Genomic DNA, 21,359 nt, shown 5'->3' with positions numbered 1-21,359 from the left:
CACCTATTCCTTAAAAAAATAAATCACAAATGTAAGGTGTCATTTCCTGTTAATATGAGCAAAATTACATCTGCCAGCTTGTGCATGAAACACTTTTCTCCCTTTTCAGTTTGTCTGAGAAGCCAGTGCATTATTGAGAAATTCAGAGTATGGGATCCTCACAGTGCAAATGCCAAACCCTTCCAAGAATATGAGACCCACACTTGTGCAATGACAATATGAACAGATGTAGTAGATGCAACTGCAAAGGTATCTAGTGTTAAGTACATGTCCTTGTGGAGTCACTAAAGATCAGCTGTTTAAAAATTACATATGAATGCATCAATTAATGGACTACAAATAGGCATACAGCTGGGTTACCTGCACAAATATTTTTCTTAGTCAGTCAAACACAGATGTGTCTAAAAATGTTCAAGTAAAATAAATCCAGGATGTTTTGTATGTCAAATACAATATATGAAAAATAATGCTCCTCTGGTACCATGTAATCATTAAGGTTGAAAAAGAAGTCTGAGATTACAGAGTCCAACCGTGACTCATATCTCATGCCTGGAAGAAACTGTACTTTAAGGATGATAGTTTTACTTGTCATATCTTAAGTCTACATTTTCCACAGAGATCAGGTTGACATGGGAAAAGAAATTTGCATATAAAATTTCTGCAGCTGGATATTTTAGTTTATTAGAAATGTTCACTTAAAAAAAAGGGAAAAATGTTATTTAAATCAACTCAAATACTCCTACCTTATCTGATGAGTAATTAATGGAATCAAATTTGAGACAATCTTCCATCTTCTTATTCCATTTATTGTAAGCAGCTAAAATGCATCTTCTATCCTTTTCCCTTTCTGTAATTTCAAACTCTAATCACATCTTTAAATTCTTATCCACAGACCAGAATGATTAAAGATAATTCTGATGCTGGACGATTCCCTTTATCTGCCCACTTCTTCAGTTCCAATTATGATTATGGAACAGAGAGAAAGTAAGCCTACAGCTTTAAATATCCTTCAGTGTCAAAAAGCTATTAGGCCTTCAATTCTGCCTAATGTGGAAAAAAAAATAGCAGGACAAGAGAAACCAAGGAATAATGGAGAATATGGCCATTTAGCATGATATCAGTTGCCACAAAATTCAGGAACTGCATCCAAGCAGATTCATCAATATTATCCTGCAGTTCCTCTGCTGCCTCATCACCTGTAGCTGGATTCCACTGCTAAAAGCAAATGCAGGAAGCTCGAATTTCTTGGATATCACTTCATCTTTCATTTAAGGGGACTGTGCAAAAGTCCCCAAGGTTCTTCAGGGGAGCAAGGTAAATGTAATTGTTAAAAACAGAAACCAGGATTCTTTTCCCTTTAGTCAACATCAAGCAAGACTGAATGCTCTAGGTAAAGGACAGCAGGACATGTGTTTGCTCCATCAGATGCAGAGTATATCTACAAGCACTTCAGGGCAGAGCAGTATCATGGGTTTCCTGTCTGGCAACAGCACTGTTTCACATGGTGTGAACAACTTCTCCACCCTGGATCCCTCCCTGTTCTGCCAGCCAGGATGTTTGAGCGACCAAGCAATAAACTTGATCAGAGAGCTGGGCTCTCTGTAAAGCAATCCTGCAAAATAAATGGTTGTTTTCAGCTGGATCCATTCTGAGTCTTGTTAAGTGTGCAAGTGCCCAAACAGATCTGACAGCACAATGGAAGATGCCCTGAATGGACACAAATGGGAAGCCAGGAGCACCAGATTAAGTTGACAGAGACAGTTAAGAAATACAGAGAATGACACTTAAAATACCAGAAGGATAAGAAAGCCTGACATAATCACACAAGTACAGGTACTCCAACACTGATCAAACCATACAACATCTCAGATCCAACACTGAAGCTCACCCAGGAAGTCCCTGTTCCTTCAGTAGCTGCTTGCCTGTTTGTCAAGGGGGCTGATCAGACCCTTCCTGTGTTGAATTGAATATTGCTTCAACAAAAGCAACTGGAGTGAAAACAATGCCTGAAAGAAAAGGAAGACAAAAAGGTATGTAAGACCTCAATGAAAACTCAGTGTAAGACTGATTCCTGTAAATCTTATATTAAAACAACTAAACTAGTTGTAATTCTTCTTTTTCAACTCTGGTGCAGTCTGCACTGGGACATGTTTTAAATGAAAAATTCCCAGATATGATGTGGCTCAAGGGTTTTTTTTATTGTTTTGCATCCACATAAGAGAAACTAAGGAGAGCAGCCAAGAAAAATAAGGCAGCTACAATGTACCATTTCATCATGCCCAGGGAAAGAAAAACAAGCACTAGTACATACATCTCCAACACCCAGACATCAAAGCAAGTATTTTTCTTTTTCATCCTGTTTGTTTGGACAGGCTTAGGAGGCTGCCCATTTCATAAAACAGAGAGGATAACAGGAAAGCAACTTCAGAGAACTGATCCCCAGTTACCCCAGAATACTGTATATGGTTTAGAGCAGATGACATGCACCATTCCATTTAACAACTCACCATGCTCCAGGTCCAGCCCATGTGAGAACAATTGTTCTGATTAACACCAGAAAGAGATCATATGAGCAAGGGGGAAAGAAAGCAACAGTACATGAACTCCACACCCAGGTTTTTAAAGAAGCACAAAGGAAAGTTATGTTCACAACTTTTTTCTGAAAGTCAATGAGATTTCGACATCTGAATTTTCCATTTTGTAAAATCATTCTTTTGTAGAATCTAAATTACAACATGAGTTGACACCCAAGCTGACTTCCTGAAGGACACTATGGTGGTCTCATAGCTCAGGTATCACACTACCATTGTATACCTGGAGAACTGAAAACTGATTAAGTGCTCATGAGACAGCACTGAGAAATGTACATGGGAATTATGCAGTTACAGTAATGAGAAAACTGGATTTTCAGAAAAAATTAATTCACAAGAAACTTCTGCTAAATACATGATATTACCAACCACTTGAATTCTGTCCTAACATATTAGAACATTTTATTGTACAAACCTCTTTTGTGAGAAATAACTAACTCTTATTTCTTACATCTAATTTCTGTGAACTAGAAGAGAGCTTCTTTAATACCCAGCAGATGATATTCTCATTTAATTAAGGAAGCTTTTCTTAGATGCTGTCTCTTACTAGATACACATGTATAGCATGAAATGCCTCATAAAGAAACCAACATACTTTCCAAAAAACTGTATAACACCAAATTGACTGTGATGTCTAACCAGTATTTTAGAGTGTTTAAATACGTGCCTAAACACTGTACTGAAGCATCAGTAAAAGCAAGTACAGGACACTTACATACAGACTTACTCCCAGATAATGTTATCTGAGATTGATAGACATTATCAAGAGTGACATTACAATTGCAGGACTTGATTGCAAACAGTAGTACAAACATTATATGGAAGTTCCATTCCAGAAATTAAAATTTGGATTAAACTGTTTGAAATTCATGACAAACGGCACACAAGACGCTTTATCACAATGATTATATTTGTCAACATTTCAACTGACTGAAATACATTTTCTATCTAGGGATACAGCCTGTACATGCATTTCCAGTAGGTTTGATTTACATGATTATTTTAAATATTATTCTCTAAATCTTCTTTCTCCTAGCTTCCAATATAATTGTTTTGGATAGTGTCTCTTTTCTGCTAAGAACACGGATTCCTTGCAATACACTTAGCTGCAGAAGACTTTTTTATTCGAGAGGCTTACCACAGATTGAAAAAAAAAGCTGTAGCCTGCAAATGACTAAAAAGCATCCTGTAAAATCCTGTGCACAAGGACATAATTCCTACAACATTTGCAACCACACCAATCTTATATTAACCTTTGCAGGTTGTGTGAGTAGTCCAAGTAACTCAGTTTTGGTAAATATGACAGGTTGAGGCAATGACAGAAAACACATACACTATAGATTTAAACAGCCAAAACCACTTCACTGGAGTTAACAGCACTGGAAAACAACTATAGGAGCTAAAAGGCAAGCAGGAAACCTGAAATGAGACATTCATGTTTAATTTTAGTTCTGGTACACAATTCACTGCTTAACCTTTAGCACTGAGCCTCTCTGTGCCTCAGCTTTCCTACACATAAAAACAAGGATTTGCACAATTTTTCATGGTGTATCAAATTTGATCTGCTCCCAAGCTTCTGCTAATAATAGCTCTGTGTGAAATGGAAAGCAGCCAGTTTTAAGAGCTGAGTGCAAGTAAAGAGCATCTGTCAGCTACATTAAAAAAAATTCAAAACATCTTAGGCAAGGAAAGCATGACCTAGTACTCTGCTCAACAGTAATTGTCTTCCTGTCTGCATGTGAAGCTGCATCACTTCTGATCCATCCCCAGATTTTAGAGGAAGATTTCATTCTTACCGGCCAAAAACTTGAAAAGGAAACAAGAAAACAGAGGCTACATCCACTGACCTAAGTTTGTTTTTTTCAACCCCTTCCATGTTACCATGAACTTCCAGGGTTCTTCAAGGAAGTCATTAATATGCCTTGCTCCTCTCACCCTATCTGGCTATCTCAGCTTTGCAAGTCTTGCCCATCCTTGAAGAGATGCATTGCAGGTTGTGAGAAAAGAAGGGAGAGAATACTTAGGGAGGTGACAATGGGGGAGATGCCCAGCATCACTGCTGGAGAAGCCAAAGGGCCACTGGCTTTAGGAGAGGGAATGCAGGACATTGAGAGCAGTGGGGAGAAAAGGTGGCCTGTGGCACAGGAGACTGACAAATGGGATGGGGTGCATGGAAAATAAGAAGTCCTGACTTGGAGATGCCTATCCATGGACCTTTCCCGCTGCAACTCCAGCATAGCAAATACAGCCCACAAGCAGAGAACACTCCAATTGGCAACCTGCACTGAGTCATGGAGCAGGAGAAACCTGGCAGTGCTGGGTGATATGGAGATAACAGATACACAAGCAAAAGGCTGTGAGGAGGGAGGGTTCTGAGGGAGTCCATGTCAGCAAGTGAGCTTGTTGGGCTCTATATACAGCCTGTTCTGTCCTGCCCAACTTGCCCAGGGCCTGTATTCTGGTTTCTTACACATTAATGTTACTCTCCATTGAGTAAAACTTCCCCAGTGCTGTTTTGCCCTCATCAGCCTCCTTCTCCCCCCTTTAGCTTCTGCCAGCACTTAACAAAGAAGATCTGACGATCTGTATCCAAATGGCACCTCACTGCCAGGGACACAGTGCTGCCAGGGCCAACCCCATGCCCACCTGAGAAGTGTCTCCAAGCACCCACCACCCACCAGTGGTGGGTTGCACAATGCTGTGCTACATTCCCCTTGTGCATATTAGTGGTACAAGTGTACTGCAGTTTTGGCCAGGCAAACCTGTTTTGCTCAGACTTTAGGATGCTCCAGTGCCACTTCTCTTTGTATGTTTTTGACTTCGTTTGCAGCAGGTCTGATCTTGATTTTCTTACTGACAGTCACAGCTGAAAGGTCTTATTTGGAGTGATAAAGCTGGGGGGGTTTTCTGTTAATTTTTAAACTTCCCTCTATTCCCCCTCGCACTCCCCTCATATCAATAAACATCTGCCTTCCTTCCTGAAGGCCACCCATGCTAGTGTATTCCAGCAAGATCCTGTTCCAGGTCACAGCACACACAACCCAAGCTATGCACTTGCTTCACCTCTACCCAAAGGGATTTAAAGAATTAAACCTCCAGACAATCTGGAAAATCTAAGTTGAACATTTACCGCTATTAACCCCACAAAAGATTACACTGGGTTGATATGCATAAGTAGTTCCAGCATTTGGAAGCACAGACTTCATCAAATGCATATGCCACCCAAGCAAGATATTTCCTACAATTCAAAGTCAGCGCCCACCGCTTAAACTGTTGTCCTTCCCTCTCATTATCACTCCCCCCTCACACATATATTACTTGGCTTTGTCTTTCTCTCAAGAGGAATAAATGGGTTTGATTCTCACCACTATCCGTGCGCCTTAACTTACTGCATTCAGAGTGCTCAGACAGTGTAAAGACAAGCCTGCAGGAACTTTCTGGAACTGTTTTGAAAAAAGCCTAGAAACAGAAATCAAGCCAAATCCAACAATTACTGCAGAAGACCCAGTTCAGTAGCACTGGTGAGCAAAATGCTGAGGAAGACTGGCACATCATAAAAAGATCACCACCTTTTATCAGTAAAAATCTAGTGCAGATGAAGGAAGATCTTGGCTGTTAAACACTCTTCTACATCATGCACACAAACCCTATTAATACAGAGAAGATACGAGATTACCAGAACTTGAAAAGAAGATATAATATTAATACCTCATTCCCTGCTGACACTCAGCCAGGACAACAATGTCCCAGAAAAAGGTTTGGCTATCAGGACTCACTTTGACAGCCACTGCCTTGCATGAGCACTCACAACTTTTCTGTCTTTTATCTCTTTCTCCTCCATGGTGGGTGGATCCTTCCACCATCAGTTTAACTGACACTTGTGCTCCATTCTTCTTGAGATCATTTTAATGTCGTAGTCACTGCTGTTTCAGCTCATCACCCCCCTCAACCTCTCCCTGAGCCCACAGCCTCAGCAGCAGTGTCCTACACTGTTATTTGCATTCAAGAACTATGTAAAGACAGAGGATGAACAAGAGCTCAGTTGGTATACAGAAAAAGATTTGGCCCCCCAAAAGCAACTGAAAAGCAACTGAAGTGCCTGTTGTGAGTGTGACTTGGGGCATTGTGGATAATGGCACAGACCCTCCACTGCTCTCCTGGATAACTTCAATAAAGGAAGTCGTGCAGACTTCTATATACATAACAGTCAGGCCAAAAGAGTAAGCGAGGTGCAGACAGGAAAGTGGCCACACCTTCCTCGCCTGTTTACCTGTTCCCTGACACCTCTTTCTCCATGACACTACCTAAGCATGCAGGCTGTTTCCACTGTCAGCAATTCCATTGCAATTAGCAGTGCCTCCTGTGTCAGATTGCTGCTCTCCTCTTTCCCTTCAAGCTCTTGTTCCGCTTCCTGGGGGACAGCTTTCCTAAGACTCATCTGCATGCCCCATCCTGCTGTTATGCTCCTGCTTCTCCAGTTTTCTGATTTTATTGACAAATAGTAATGCTTGAGCTACAATGCTTTGTAGTCATTGCAAAATCATAGTATTTCAGAGCAGAGTTAGAGGTGGAGAGGAGTGTATAAGGGAGCCATTTCTATATTTGTAAAGAAGGGAAGATAGGATGAATGAAGATAAAAGCCAGCGAGGGGAAAGGTCCAGTCTGCTCAGCCAGTACCAACCAGTCCCCTCTGGTAACTGGAACAAATTACGTAGTGCACTGTGCTGCTTTACTCTCCTGTCAACCCAATCAAGCAAACTTAGCCACCTGGCGAGGTGAAGCTGGTGTGTTTTCAAACTATCTGCTTCTACAAATGCTTGACATTCTTGATAAAGTTGTTTCCTCTTTCAGTTACTGGAGAGAGGTTGTTAATGTCTGTAGTATTTGGGAAAGGCTTATGTGCATCAACTGTACATAGCAGTGCAACACTGAGCGTGCAAAGAACTTGAAAAATGTTTTGATTCCTCTTCCTAAAATGCTGAAAAAATGAAGGATTTCCAGCTCCTACCATACTGGTAGATCCATCTGCTTCTAATCTCATTGTTCTGGGTATTTCTTCCTAGCCTAAAGACACGAGGGGAAGTCAGTGATATTTTCCAGAGGGTGGGAATTCAGTTGTCAGTGCTACAGCCAGTTCTACTGCTTTCCTCTAAATGACTCCACAGCTCAGAGCTGTCACCTCAGCCCTCATTGTAGTAATTGGCTGTAGAGTATCCCACTTCTACAGAAAAAGCTGAAGAATTATCTGTGCTAGAGGAGAGGTTATTATTGATAAAATTCAACTTGCTAGCTCTTTGCCATACTTACATGCCACTTCAAATGAGCAGAAATACAAATAAACCACTAATTATCCCATCTTTTGTGAAAGTTCAGACAAATTATCAGGTTTCTCTGCCACTTAATGTCAGTGTTACCACTGATAGCCATCATGCTGTAGTTAGGGAGATGTACATGCTCTGTGTTCACATTTGTCAAAATAATCCTGTTTAAATCATATCCCCTTTTGCATCCATACAGCACTCTAAGGATTTGTGCTAACCTAGACAGTCACCACAGAAAGAGAGGTTTAAGGGAAATGTCACATGTGCAGTTAGGCATCTTTTCAGAAGAATCAATGAAAAACACCTTCTCACCATCAAGATACAGATCATACTTACAGGCCAATTCCCAAAACAAGGCAAGATGAGTATACCTAATGTCTTTAGCAACCAGAGGAGGGGCACCCAAACTGTCTCATGCAATTTTCAGTCATCTGGTCTTTTTTCTTGCCTTGCTCTGCTTTTCAATGAACTAATTTGTCTGACTGAAGAGGCAAAAAACAAATCTAAAGAATATAATAGAAAAGCATTTTTTCTCTGCTGCTTCAGTGAGCTGAATCAGCAAACAGGCAGCTAAGTCACATAAGGGAAGAAGCAGAGTCATGCAGCCAGGAGCAGGAGACTGAAAATCAGCATGCCAGCAGATCCCCACCCCAAGGCTTTCCATTCCAGTAACTAATAATGGACAGCCTAAGAAAACACTTAGCTTTTTGGCCTTTCCACCCAAGCAGAATTTGAAGTCCAGAGAGGTATGCTTTGCAATAAAATAAAAAAGGGAACTTTGTATACAAAGTATACATACAGTTGCATGATTTCAAGCACTTTATCCTTATTATAGTTCCTCTTACAGCAGGCAGGGTCCCAGAGCTCAGCCATCCTCAGCCTCTGAATGGACCCACAGTTTGGGGGAAGGGATACCAGTCTGAAGCTTTGCCAGAACTTCCAGTAAATCAGGCACTGTGCTAGTTCCTAGCCAATTCCTGACTCTGGGTGTTACTCAGTTTCCCAGGTGAATCTGCTGATTGGTTTTCATGCTGAAGTGTACTAAATAAGTATGTCTTTCCCAGTTTCTAATACATTCTTTTCCAACATGACTCAGATCAAATCAGGAGATTCTGGCACCTACACATCAGCAGGAGATCTGTTTGCTTGTCAGGTTTTGATACGCTTGTAGCCTTTTTGCATAAGAACAAAGTGATATTTGGGATTTAGATCAGTAAAAAGCAGGTTTCATACCTATCCAAGTGGAATCCAGGGTAAAAGAAGGAGACAAGGGGACTAGGGAAGTCATATATATATGGTTTGGTTTTCCTGTGCATAGATGGTCCACTTTTTGAATATATCCCTTTGCTGGCCTGCCTTCCTTCCTCAGAAGACACAAGGTAAAAACAGACAGACATTCCCTTTCCAGTTTCTTGTTTACAAAACAAATTGAATGTGTTACTCCTTCAAAACATCTGTTTTCACTCCTAACATGAGAAAAAATGTTGAGACTATGTGTTTGATAACAACTCAGGACCTTTGTTTTGGAATTTGGAGTTCAGTCAAACCCAGCTTGTTAAGTTTTCAAAACATAGTCTCTTTTGAAACTTCAATTAAATAAAGTCCACCTATTCTAAAATGAAATGATTTCTATATTTCTGGTTTAGAGATATTCCCAGAGATTATTAAAGAAGTCTCATTACCTTGTTTTATTTCTTTTTACTTTTGAATTACACTAATGGATTAAATCCTAGCTAGTGAGTCAGAGTGTTTTTAGTGCAGGGGTGGTGAGCTCATGAGCTGAATACAGCACAACAAGCAGTTCATCCAGGCCACAGCTCAGTCTTAACACCATCTCACACAGTGTCCCTGAAGCACAGAGGCAGCAAGCCGCACATCAGGTGATCACTTGGGCAGCCTGAACCAACCCTTTCTTCTAAAGGTGTCACAGACTTTCCACTGTGTGCCTTCAGCTCCTCTGTGGACTAAAGGAGAAGCACACCAGAAGAAAAGTGCATGGTGGGACTGTGGAGGCACATTCTCCAGGACAGCTGTGCAAGCTCTGCCCGTGAGACACGCTGCACAGGGCTCACGGGACAGGGCAAACCTGGGTGGCCACACGACAGGACACACAGCCACCCCCAGCCATGACCCATCCCACAGGTACCTGCACATGTGGCAGCTGGGTGACAGGGCAGGCAGATTTTGAGAATGTGACATATATACACGTCCACTGTCCAACGGGGAAGGGACACTCCTGTCTTTATCACACACTTATGAGAAGCCATGTGACTGCCCGGGCTGAAAGCACAGGCACAGCTACCTCAGAGCAGTTCTGGTTATGGCATATATACTGCTGCTCCTACAAACACATCATTTTTTCTTTCTCTCCTTTGCAGATATTGTCTATTACAGGGGAAGTGGGTTTGTAACTCCAAGATAACAAGTCAGTCCATGTTATCACATATTAATGAGGATCAGTACAAGGTTTCCTTTTATTTTCAACCATTTGACTGATAGGGAACGTTTTTCGCACAGGTAGAATGCTCATGGGTCATTCTAAATCTCTGTTCATTACTACAAGCTGTTTATAAAATTAGAACAAAATTGCCAGTGAAGAAGAAAATACTAAAATAATAGCTAAAGAAATAAGTATCATTGTCCTTCACTGAGTACTTGTTTATTTGCTTACCTGCTTTTCTGAAGTGTAATCATTGTCCATGGTCTTCCTCAAGGGAAAGGTCTTTCTTAAACCATGGAAAGACACAGGAACAGAAGGATCACAGCAGTGGCAGGAAGCACAATGAAGCAGCAACCAGACTTGTTAAGGGTACAGGTGTTTGTCTTTCATGACATCTGGCATAAAAATACATCAATGGGGTGAATTCCCACCCAAAAGTTCAATGATTGGGAAACAGAGTAAGCATCTTCCTCACAAAAGATCAAATTTCTCCCAGTGCAGAGACTTCACTGGAAGACAACAAAGGTAATTCTCCATTTGCTATTGCTTTATTGAAGCACTTCTAGCTATAAGTTTTCACATTGCTATGATGAAAAGCTATGCCTCGGGAATATGCATTAATCTGCACACTTCATGCATGCTGTATCCAAACACTGTTCTGAAATGCAGTACCTGCAGACAGGTGAAGTAAAAGTGAAGGCCAATGTCTTTCCTTTAGGACCAAATGTTGTTTTGATACCTGGATTAGGTTTTTTCCACCAGCAATGTGCTGCTGTTAACGTTAAACACTTATCCTCCTGATACAAACCAGTAATTTTTAGCATGAAGGTTACAAATGCCAGGAGGTTTATCAACCATTGCTGGAAAGTCTAAGGAAGGTAGCTCAGAAACACTAACCAGAAAAACCATTCAGGAAAAAAAGATAGTGTCCATAAATCCATTCTCCCCTTGTTCTCCCTGTTGAGGTTTCTATACTCCACACTCACTCCCACTCCTCTCCTGGGACCTCTCAGTGCTGTGGTTCAGTTCCCCATTTCTGATCCGCCTCTTTAAAATAACTCCCTTTTACATTTGAATCCCTCCTCCCCCCCTTTAAAAATACATAACTTTTACCAATTAAGTAGTAAAAAAAAATTTCTGTACCCTCCTACCCTGAGCAGACAGTGTTGGACATTCTAATATAACAATTCAGCACCTCTTTGCTTTGAATGTGTTGCATATTTAAAAGAAAGCCTGACATTCATCTACATAACTATAATTTCTTACTGACTTTCCCTCAGGTGTTTCCCTCCTAAAGTACAATTATAGGTACTGAAGGGACTCTATCCATGCAGTGACTCAGGCATGCATACCTGATTGCTCTGCTTGCTTCCAGAGTGTTTAAGGGTTACTTCACAACTTGACTGACATTCATAAAATGTAGCATTCAGTGGAATGGCAGACATGAACCAGCTGTGGGGGAGAAAATTTATTTCTAGTCTTCTGTCTACACTAACAGGCCAACTGCCCCAATTCTGACCACAGGACACACAGTTCCAGGCTGTACCTAACCTCCTCAAGAACAGCCTAGGAGAGATGGCAAATCCTCCCACAGCATCAACTTGCAAAGCCAAGAACAGCTATCTTGCCACAGGCAGGAGTGTGTTGCCCCATGAGTGGGACTTGGGAATGTGCTAGGGAAAAGCAGGCTTTCTTCAGGTGCTGAGCAGAACTGCCGTCCCTATTTATGCACCAACCTAGCCACATGTGACTCAAAAGAGTCACAGATAACAGCTTGTGGACAGTCCAGATTCCCAGATGAATGTGGGAGCAAATACACAAACATGCCTGCTGTACCAGCACTTGTCCATTCATAAAACCCAACTTGGAATGGTCTTGTAATATTATTGTTTAATTTTGTATAGTACAGGTTGAATTTGCTGGATAGGAAGCAGAGGCAGTAGTCATTAGGCTAAGTAAAGTGAATACATTTAACATAACAGAAATATAGAGAACTCTGGTCTCAGGTAAAGACATTTCTCTGAGTACATTTACATTTAAAAATGCACTCGAAAAATAAAAGCAGATTAATGTATTTATTTTTTATCCCAATCCTCCTGCAGTAGTAGCAGCAAAGGACACATTATAGGGCATGGCCTGGTGTTCACAAAGCTCTGAAGCCAAAACTTTAAGCCTGTTTTGTTAAGTATTTTCCAATCTCCAAAAGCACCTGAGTTTATGACATGATGTTAAGTTTAGGATTATCTGTACACTGAGTTAAGTTCTTAAAATACATTATTACATAACAGATTTTGGGGGCCCTTGCCTTACTCAGTTTACTACATGACTTTCCTCTGGGACAAAATCCAGACAATATAGTGATGAAGGCTACACTTTGTGGATACTCTTTTTTCCTCCAAATATCATTTGTTGCCAAAATTGGCAAGTGATAAAAGGCAAACTTGAAGAAAACAGAAGGTGTCACAATGAATGTAAATGAATGTGGCTTATTGCCATGGAGTTCTTCTGCAGTGCCAGCCAGGCCATTTAAATCACATTTTTCACTGTTTTTTGCATGTTCTTCCCATATGTGGCTTGAGACTGTGTGTTGGAATTTGAAGCAGAGCTAGAGAGTCAGTGTGTAGTTGATTTATATGGATGCTTTACTTTGAGTATCAGCAGTACTAAACACTGAGTACTCTGATATATCAGCTCCTGGGCACATCAGTCATAAATTCATGCAGATAACAAAGGGAGGATACAAAAGCCCCATCATGTCATGGGAGTATTATGGAATAAATTCAGTATGAGGCACAAGAAAAGAAAGTGCATTAGGAACTGATCCTCTCTGATTTCAGAGCAGACTTTTGTCTAAGTAACTTTGAGGCATTTGATTTTATAGTCTTTCTGTATAATTTCCTAGACTCTTCTAAAATCAAAGTCTGAACAAAACAGAATTATATCACTACAACTCCTGTGTGCTTGTCAAAAGTATCTACCACCATCCACGAGCCAAGGCTCCTGGACCCAAAACACAGGCCTCTGAGCCAGATAAGCTGCTTTCCTGCCAGTAAACCAGCAGAAGAGGTTGCAAGACATTTGCTTTTTCAGGTGACACTTACTACCATTAGTGGCTGATAGTAAAGGCAATTCAGGGATAGAAGAAAGAAGAATGTGTTCTGACAGGTAAAATTCCCACCCACTCTATTTGGATTTTGTTGACAAATTTTGTTGATAATTTTGTTGATTTTGTTGACAATTTCTCTAATAGCAGCTCCTCTTTCTCCAGCAAGCCTCTTATATCAGTCCCACTGTCTTTGCTAAGCCACTCTCAGCTCTCTTTGTTTGCCTTCCCTCCAAAGTCCCTGCTCTCCCGACAACTCCATGGTGGAATATCCTCCTGATTTCCTGCTCACATGTGTACAAGTTACTTCATTCCTGCTTTGTCTTCAATGACCCTGCCCAATCTCCCTTTCTCTCAGGGTTTCTCCCAAGCAGCTTCCATCCTTGATTTCTACATGTGACCTCCCTTGTACATCCCTGTGGTCCTCCTTTTTGCCTACTGAAGTCCCAGCTTATAATCATCTCAGTCATTTTTCTCTCCACACTCAGATTCCCTCTTTATTCTCTGCCTCTTCTTGCACCATCTCCATGACTCCCTCCCCTCTGTCATCGAGCTGCCTCCCACTCCTTCTCTCATTTCCCCCCGTTCCTAGGCCACACTACAACACAACAGACAGCTTTCCAGAATATTTTTTAAGGAATAAAGCAACATAGTCTTCCCTTAGCTTTCCTTTCAGAAATGACTCAATCACTTGGCTGCTATTTGTCAAAGTTTTCCAACTCAAGTTTTCCATCAGCAGTGGAAAAGTGCAGCTAAAACTGTCGAAGCTTCTCAAAGTCATGAGCAACTGGTACACAATGCCATACTAGGACATGCTGAGTAGACTTAACAACACACAGTGCTATCTGTCTCTCCTAGAATTGTACTTTTATACAGGTTTAGTGCTTTCATTTAGATTATTGGCTTGAATAAATAAGCTCCACTAGCTTTAACTTTGTTTCAGTAAAAAATACTGATCCTGTTTAAATAGGAAGGGTGGTCAGCTCCAACTTTAACAGACTTTGCTAAAAATGCTTACTAAAAGTTCCATGCTTATGCACATGGTAGCTATGAGCCACCTCCAAACAAGGAACAGAGCTTGCTTGCCCATGTCATACTGCTGCTCTGTTATCAAATCCTTGTTAAAAAGTACACATTTAGTCATTTGATCCAGCACGTCTAACATTACATGATCTGACATTTCCAAAATGTGTCTTGGATTTATATTTTGTCTAGATGTCATTTCTTTTTATTTTCCAATGAACCTTAGAATAATTATTAGTATCTTTAGGCACCCTGAGCTTTGCAAGAAAAGAAAGGTGTGTCTATAGGCATGAAATTCCCAGGCTTTCATTAAATGAAGTCCATACATAAAGTGCAAAGATCTTTATAGAACGCATAGTGATAATGCTTTAATATTTCCTTCCAAAATCTTTGCTGAAAACTAAACAGACACATACACCCCCACACAGTGTCCTTAAAAACATGAACATTCCGCTTGTATCCTATATTCTTTCTTGAAAAAACCATACATTACAGACAATTTAAAAGTGTTCTTATATTTCTCGGTAGCCTTGGTAGGCAAAAACTTTGAATTAAAAAAAAAAGCAACCTAGACAAATCCAAGCAGTTGTGACTGGTCTAGTTTACTCCTGAAGATTAAAAGACTAAAATAAACTTTGTGTTTAGCTCACTACATCAGCTAAGAGGAAAAACCTCTCATCTTTCACTTAGTTTTTACTTGCTTGTCTTCATGAAAGCTTAGAAGCTACTGGTGCTGCTTTCTTTCATTTCAGATTTCCGCAGACAAGACAGAAACAATGCAAGTAAAATGCCAGGGACAGCAAACTCATTTTATAAATAAAAGTGTGAGCGTGTACAATATATAAAATACATGAGTTCAGATTTGGTCAGATAATGTTCTTACACCTGTTCATTCAGGCTTTGGACCAAAGCACTTGCAGAGTGCTAGTGAATGATATTTGAACAGAGCTGGGTAAAAATAGATTTGTTCTTGTAACATTATCAAAAGGATCTGACCTAAGAGATGACGACATCTGATGGGGTAAATCATCTGAATTGGATGTTTCCTCATGTTTTAGGATTGGTTAGTATTATTCAGTATGCATAAAATAGCTGACCTCTACTACAGGACATATTGTATTTATGGTCCGTAGCTTACTTCTTCAATCCTATATCAAGTTCATATCATAGTCCTATTTGTGGTATACATCAAAAGATTCATTGCAATTGTCTCATTTGCAAAGTAAGCCATAAGTACAAAAATAAATTACTTTACAAAATTAATGCAGAACTTCGGCAGGCAGCAGCCTCTAAGCTGTTTCCTCTTTTCTCAATGTCTTTATACAGCTTATGCATGCAGCTATATATGTAGTTATAGTGCTCTTTTCATTACAGCAGCTTTTGATTCCTTTGATAAAAGGAAGATTGATAAAAAAGAATTGCTACTGTAGTCACTGCATTTTAGCTCTTTATGTCTGCTTTGGGACCGAGGCTGCTGTCTGTGAACCCACTTAGCTTTTCTTCCACAGCTGAGGACTGTGCCCTCTCTGCAGAAACATCCTCCAGTGAGTGACTCTGCCCAGCACCTTGCTGGCATGGTCATTCAGTCCAACAGTGTAGATCAAACGCCCTCACTGCAGAGTCACCAGGGGAGATCAGCATTGGAAACAATTTAAAACTGTGCCATGGGGAATAAAAGCTGTGCATGTCTGCCTCAAGCAGGGAGGCAGGTGAGGAGCCTGCGTGTGCTTACGCCAAAATGACACTGAAAGCACAGGTTGCACTGCTGAGCCACTTTTAATTCATGCTTGAGCAACTTATCTAGGCACTGGTGAAGTTTAGTGACACACAATAATAAGGCAACTGTGGCAACATGCCTCCTTTGCTCAAAACCCATAATGTTTTTTGTTGACTCAGAGTTTACATTTTGTTTCAGCTCACTGCATGTGAGACTTGGAAATCTTGGCTGAAGCCTCCAGTTTTGTCTAAACAGAGAGCAGAGTATCAGTTTAATTTGAACAGTTTGTCAAACCAATAGAAGATCTGGTGGGCCATGGATGACTCAAGAATGACTTCTTTGCATTTGATCACTCTAGATTTCAATCAGCACAGTCTTTGCCAAGCCAGGGGCTTTGTTTCTGAGGAGGTGAGACATGGCATATTGCAGAAGAAAGCATTTGTAATTACAAATCAGTGTTTGAGGGGTTCTTCTCCAGTTTCATGACACATTTGGTAATGTCATCATTTTTGTAGTCTGTACTGTCAGTGTTTTACATTTGTTTCTGCAGGAAAGATGGGTTTCTGCTAAACTTTAAATTTTGGCTATTAATAAGTCAGGCAGTAAAATAAGGCATTGTTACAATGCTAAATGTTAAGAGCTCTTCTAACTCATTTCCCTGCAGTTGGGACTAAAACTAAGCAGTTCATGACTGTACCCATAGCTTAGAAATACCTCTACAGAAATACATGCTCCCTCCTGAACCCCTACCCCAACATCCTAATTAACTAGCTAGCACAGTAGCCAACATTCCAGCTGTCTATGAGATTGCAGCACAATATGGAGTTTCTAGTAGTCAAAAAAAGTAGAAAAATATTAATCTCTCTTCAGAGCAAGCATTAGAAATTCCCTGGAAAAACTCAAGGGGAAAAAGTTATCTAAGAAGCAAAAAAAAATACCAGATTCGCCAGAGCCATGTGGCTAAAATACAGCATCCCTTCCAAGATGGTCTGGATCATTCCTGTCAAATTCTTACTAAAAATATTGATGTTAGAAGAAATTCTACCTTTTTCTGTGTACTGTCAGACAGAAGTGCTGCAAATACATACCCAGGAGAATACATCTGACAGAAGTAACTCAATTCTGTATCCAACACAGATACACCTCGAGGCCTTTTCCAAATCCTCGTCCATTTTCTCATCTGTAAAATGAAGATAGATCTCAGTCTCTCAGTCTTCTTCCCCTTACATGGCTACAAGGATTAAGCAGATATCAGAGTACTTCACCTTCTACTGGTGTAAAACAGCAAACAGGTTCTTTTCCTGGGAGTAGAAAATCTCTTAGAAGGGCCTGAGGCAAAACAAGGTGGAGCACCTACAAAAACCTTTCACCCTGCACATATCACTGGAGGCTCCCACAGCAAGGGAAGGAAGGTAATCACATATTCTCAGGTGCCTCCAACCATAATATCTCCATGTGGAGTGAAACCAAGGGTCATGTGCTGTCCAACCCCTACAATAAAACGTAGGGGTAAAATTCATTTTCCTTCTATAAGATTAATAACCCCTGCCAGAGAGATCCCAAAGGTTTGCTTGATACACATTAAGCAAACATATATATATATATATATATATATATATGTATGAAAAATACCTTGTTTTTAAAAATAAGGATAATGAAAACTCCTATTCTATGCAGTCAAGAAAAGGAGAGGAAAAATCTCTTGTATTGCTTTTGTATTTGCCAGGCTGGTGCCAACCATGATGTTTTAGCTGTTCAGCTCATAGCAAGAGAGCACTCTGTACAGAAGCAGATCCATCTTGCAGATGCCTCATAACAGTTTGCAAAAGCAGGTAAATGCTAAATATAATAGCAACTTTACGAATACAGCAACACAGGAATGGAGTAGTTAAGGAACTCAATTCCTTTTTTTTTCTGTAAGTCACTGGCAGACAAGAACAAAACATGTCCCCAAATTCACTTCCAGCCTAAGGTTAAAGCAGCCAGCTGCAGGAGTTTGCCATAGCACACATGACTATGTATGTAAGTTCATGGAAGTTAGATGACTTGCATAGAGCCACTGAACCACCTAGAAGCAGGACTTAAAAAAAGGACATATTTGCAATTCCATACCCTAATAAACTTCTAATAGACTAATAGACCTAATAGACTGGTCAACAGATCAAGTGTCTACCCTGTTGGAGTCTGCTTCTCTTTTAGACGGAAATGTTAGGGAAAGATTTAGCAGAAACAGTCAAGTATTTGTCCTTTGGAAAGTAAAAAATAAACTAATTGAAACAACGTTTGCTAGGAAACAGGGTGCAATTGCAATGGGACCTTTGCTTATCTTTTAGCTCCATGTGCACAGCAGCATTATTCCTTCCACATATTAACAGGTACAACCTTTCACATAAAGAGCATTTCATAAGTTCAGTTTGAACTTTCACTACTCTTTCTAATGATAGAGCATTTAGGAGATGAGTGACTTGTTCTTTAGGAACTCAAGTGCTCTTGTGGTTTCCGTGAATAACTTTAGAAGAAATGCCACTCTATTAGAGGCAATGCGAACATGTGTGACACTTACTGTACATGAAAGTGTTTGTTGTACAACTGGATGGGCACCATGCCAACCAAACTCATCCATCAGGCTGTCAACACCTTACCCTTTTTCTGCAGTGACCTATGTGGAAAATTCTCTTTCAAACAGCTGTTCAGATTGTAGGCACACAACAGGTTGTCTTAAACTCCCTTTCAATTGTGCATAAATGTTTGTGAATTTCTAGTTTCATCTTCAAGATAAACACGAACATTATGTTCTTTTGATTTACATGTATGTTTTGTTTTACATTTTCTATTTGAAGAAACTCTTCTGGACCTCCTACCTCCACTGCCAAAACCAGATTTTTAGTTCACTGATCTTTTCCATCTGATGTTTTTGTTAGGATATGAATCCTGCAGATGGAATTGAATTGTCTTTTTTACTTGTGCATTTTTTTTCTAAAGAGTTCATCAACAGATGTGAAAAGATGGTCCAGAATCATGTGACAAAACTCAGCAGTGAGTACTGTGAATGTGATGAAGATTTGTATTTCACAGAACTGAAATACTATTCTGTTATGTAAAGCAGTGTCTTTTCCAAAAGCACTGAAAATAAACATACTGAAAGTGACAGAGTGACTTAGAACCCTACTCCTTTGGACTTTCAAGAAGACTTGGACCTTAGGCTACAGTTCAAATTAGTTATACATTCCCTAATTCCTTTGCATAAAAATTCCTTCTGAACAAATCTAGGCCTTGGGAGGTGCCAAAAGAAATAACAGATTGACTGTCATTTCTACCACAGCTGTAGGCAGAATTTCCTGAATAAATCCCTAGATGCATGTGTAGAATTCATCATGCTGGATTAGATGTGTGAAGAAAAGTCCTGACCTGGTCAGCAAAGACACTATTGACCTGTTTTTCATGTCATTTCAGGATGAAATGCACATCTAGTTCATTGTGCATACTCTGTTACCACTTCTCTTCCCTGAATTCAGAGGGAGCTCATTTCCAGATACCAACCAACACTTGATGAGATAAATCCCCCTTTCAATTCAGTTTTGGAACTAGGAATTAAGCCTAAAACTTTTTCTAAATCTTCTTGAGAATTCATCTGGTAATTTTTCTGCAGTCTAGCATAGACTCTTAACACCATGTATAGCTAAACTGGCATATAGGCAATTTTAATAACAGCAACACCTAAATGTCACTCAGCAGTATGTTCTCCAAAAGCTTCACCAGAAGTACCATTTCTCCTTTATGAAGGTGAAAGCAGAGATGCAGACGTACTCTTCATATTGCCTGGCAGTAGTATTTGGCTTATCTGCCTGATAAATAAGAACTCCTCTGGGGGCAATTTACAGCCTTTCCTTAAGTTAGCCATATTTAATCACATTTTGGAAGAAGACACAGTTTGTGGAATTAACTGTGCATGCAGTGAGCCTCGAGAGACTACATTCAAGTTTGCAGAGCTCCAGCAGTTCTCAGATTGGATTAGATTGTATCTCATACTAATGTCTGGCTGATGATCTGTATTAATTTTTTCCTCCTAATGCGACATTTGCTTTTCTGCCAAGACGCATCCTCTTCATTCTTTTATTCATGCATAAAGATTATACAATATTCAGTAATTCATACTCCTTACTTTTCCTTACCATTTCCAGTGAGTCCCATGACTGTAGTCCAGTGCACAGAACATTCTTTCACAAAACACAGGGCTGGTTTCATTTGTCCTTTTTCATTTCATTTATCCTTTTCTTTACACATTTCCAGAATGTCAACCCTGACATTTTGTATTTTTAAGTTCTTTGTGGTCTCAAAATTATGGATTGGAAACTTAGTCAGAGCTATTATTGAGGGTGAAGTTAATCAAATACAAATGTTTATAACCAGAGTTTTAAATGCTACAAGCAAAAACATTTTTCCACTTTTCTTCAGAGCTCATTCTGTTCCATATAAACATATTTCTATGGCTGATTCTTGTACCATCACAAACTTTTCTGACCCTTCTTGGTGCAAAGGTGTAGCAAATGCTAGTGAGAAGAAGGTTCAGTTCTGGGTGATGTCAAGAAAGTCAAAATCTGCCCAGGTTTCAATTCTCCCAGTGACATGAGGGATATAATAAAAAACTCAAGGGGGTCTCATTCATTCTTGTTGATTTTGCAGAGAAAACCCCTATCAAAAGGATTAATCTCAATAGATATAATTTGTGAATTCAATTAGAAAAGGTACTGTTTCACCATGAATTGATGTTCATATCATAAAAAAATCACAGTCCCATGAAGGGGATGAAGGCAATGCAACCAGAATGGTCAAACCAGCTCCACATCCTCCATGGCAGCCAAAGAGATGAAACTAGGGGAATACTGAAGAAATTCAATAGATACACCAGAATATCTAACATTGCTTGTATCAATTAATAACCACCCTCAGTTTTATCACTGAGGGTGGTTAATTATCACTTGTCCTGTTCAAGAAGTCCTGCAGGGTACAAATTCCTCAAAGTTCTAGTCTAAGGAACACAAAGAACACAGAGAACCTCTACCATAAGAAATACATTGTTTAGATCAAAATTTAGTTTTTCAATTCCTGTTCAAACAAGAGAAAACCAATTTCTGTCTGCTTCTGCAACTGTTTTGCTGTTCAA

General features: G+C 39.9%; 1 long non-coding RNA gene across 2 annotated transcripts in view; it reads right to left on the bottom strand.

The window, feature by feature from the left end:
- LOC134550063 (uncharacterized) overlaps positions 1 to 21,359 on the bottom strand; it is a 139,594-nt gene that overhangs the window by 61,331 nt on the left and 56,904 nt on the right. For both annotated transcript variants that reach the window (XR_010080241.1, XR_010080242.1), the window contains exons 2-3: positions 17,284 to 17,375; positions 1,889 to 2,006 (exon numbers count right to left, since the gene is read on the bottom strand). This is a non-coding gene — a long non-coding RNA (uncharacterized LOC134550063). The remainder of the gene's footprint in view (positions 1 to 1,888; positions 2,007 to 17,283; positions 17,376 to 21,359) is intronic.

This window comes from Prinia subflava, chromosome 4 (assembly GCF_021018805.1).
Source record: "Prinia subflava isolate CZ2003 ecotype Zambia chromosome 4, Cam_Psub_1.2, whole genome shotgun sequence".
In the NCBI taxonomy this organism is placed as follows: domain Eukaryota; kingdom Metazoa; phylum Chordata; class Aves; order Passeriformes; family Cisticolidae; genus Prinia; species Prinia subflava.
Note: the sequence above shows the minus strand (reverse complement) of the source record. Positions and strands in the feature narration are given on the sequence as shown.